The sequence below is a fragment of the Otolemur garnettii genome, unplaced genomic scaffold (genome assembly GCF_000181295.1).
Source record: "Otolemur garnettii isolate 467f Iridium unplaced genomic scaffold, OtoGar3 scaffold00014, whole genome shotgun sequence".
NCBI classification, from domain to species: domain Eukaryota; kingdom Metazoa; phylum Chordata; class Mammalia; order Primates; family Galagidae; genus Otolemur; species Otolemur garnettii.
In genome coordinates, this window is record NW_003852409.1 from 2706135 (window position 1) to 2708706 (window position 2572).

The window sequence follows — 2572 nt, forward strand, 5'->3', positions numbered from 1 at the left end:
TGTTTTCAACACATTTGCAAAGCATCTCCTATATTCTATATATGGCTCCAAGTTCCCTCTTTACATTCTTATCATCCAGAAATATTTGTATGAGTTCACAGTCTAGTTAAAGAGTTAGATCCTTCAACAACTACCATTTGTTACCTACTGCTTAACAGAGGAACACATACCATGCTGTGGAAACTCAGGGAAGATTTGTTCTTACCAGTGTACACACATGTATACAGAAGATGATGGGAAGAATGAAAGTATTTCGTATCTAAAGAGTAATGATTACCTCACTCTATATTATGCATCAGTTTCACATACTATCTTCACTAAAGCGAAAAAGTGCCCATCTGCTAAACTGGTTTCACAGCCAGTTAAACCAATGCCGTAATGTGGTTGTTCCCGCTCATCTTCAGATTTAGAAAAGTATCCACAGCCACAAAGTTTGTAGAAGGCGTAGATCATCTGATGACTTGACAAATAACATGCTGTTGCTGAGGCTTTAGGGGGAGAAGCGGGTCCAAGGAGTCACAAACTAGCTCAGAGCATTCTCAGACATTTTAGAGCTTAAAATGAATTACACACCCATTCTGATTAACAGGCAGTATGAATACTCGAAGGGGTGCCAAAACTTGGGATTACGTGGTATTTTTATTACTTATTGGTCAAATATCAACTTAAATGGAAGTAAAAAGAAATTCACCCATAGTTCAGTCTTCCTAACAAACTAAGCTATTTTTACTTTTCCTTATCCCCTTCTAGCTTTTTGTTCAAATCCATAGTACCTGTGGGTTAGATACAATTACATATTCTACATCTTTTTCACACAGAGATGCTTACACAGAATGTTGGTAAGTGCAGCAATATTCAAAACCTGGACCTTATGACAACAGTCCCTTCAGCCCTGTAGACTGACAGTCCTGTAGAAGATGTTGGCAGGGCAGTGAGACACACCCTGTTCTGCCTGTGTTATTTATGCCTCTGGCAGTAAAGCCCCTGACAAAGAAGCATGTCACTGGAACACATGCTCTTTGTTCACAGAGGTGCATGCCAGCACCGGCTGCGTAAGAAGGGACAGTGCCCTGTCTGTAGTCTCTCCTTTGGCTCTTTCACTTTCTTTTTATTTGCTCCACATAGTGGCTACGTTCATTAATCATTTTGTAACTTAATACATGTACTATAAAACATTCATTTATCTGTGAGCTCTGTATCATGGTGAAAAAGTCCTTCATACTGTCCAGTTGGCCATGGAAAGAGGGCAGGATCTCACCCTGATGCCACCTAAGGATCAATACTTCTTCCATGAGCCACCAGGTTACCTCTCTCTCCAGCACAGACCCATACATTTATTTTTTTATTTTTTTATTTTTTTTGAGACAGAGCCTCAAGCTGTCCCCCTGGGTAGAGTGCCATGGCATTACAGCTCACAGCAACCTCCAACTCCTGGGCTCAAGCGAGTCTCCTGCCTCCGCCTCCCAAGTAGCTGGGACCACAGGCGCCCGCCACAACGCCCGGCTATTTTTTGGTTGCAGCCGTCATTGTTGTTTGGCGGGTCCGGGCTGGGGATTCGAACCCGCCACCTTAGGTGTACACGGCTGGCGCCTTAGCCGGTTGAGCTATAGGCGCTGAGCCAGACCCATACTTTTAAAATTCCTTCAGCATCTCCCCTTTTCCTACAAGATGACACCTACATTTTGTTTGATATTATAAGCCATCTGTAACTGTTTCCAACCTACTAATCCATAGCAGTCCTTCATTCTGTCTCCACTCCAGCCAGACTGATGATATAGCAGAAAAGATGACAGGTTTGGGAGTCAGACCCTTTGGGTCTAAACTCTAGCTCCACCTCTGGTTGGCCCTGCAGTTGAAGGTTCTGAGTCAGTTCCTCATCTGTAAAATGAGTAAATTATCACTCACTTCACAAGACTGTCTGAGCATTAAATGAGAATATCATGCTGGGTAACTGCTTGTTAGTCCATGGAACAGTCAAAGCCTTCTTGTAGTGACCTCTTGTAACCTCAGAACATCTCACTTCGTTTTACCTTGTCGTAAAGATTTCCGTTAAGTCTACAGCAGGGGTCAAAAACCTACATACTAGGAAGTTTTTGCCTTTTTCCATAACCCTTCTAAAACTTTCGTTCTCAAATGTTAATTCTTTCAGTATTTTAAGAACTTGTATGATTGGCTTAAAAATAAGTTTGGGCTGTTTGCCACCAAAACTTAGGTAAAATGGGAAGGAGGAGGGCTTTCTTAACTTCTATAAAACTTTAGGTAGGTTATCGCACAGAATTTTAAGTTTTTCTCTAAAAATTGTTCCCTGCTCCCTCTCCCCATCCTTCTACGGAATAAAATCCTTCTTAACTTTTGCTGCCTCTTGTCTACACTAGAAATAAGACGCCATCTGATTTGACACATCATGCATTTACTTACTTTAAGCCCAATATAACTTTACTCCCAGGTGGTCTGCCAAGCACTCACCCTAATCTGGTGCTCTAACCCCCTGGGACTCTTGAGCCAGACCATTACAAAGGCTGCCTGCCAGGCTTCAGAAAACGAGCCCATCAAGAATTTACACACCTCACGG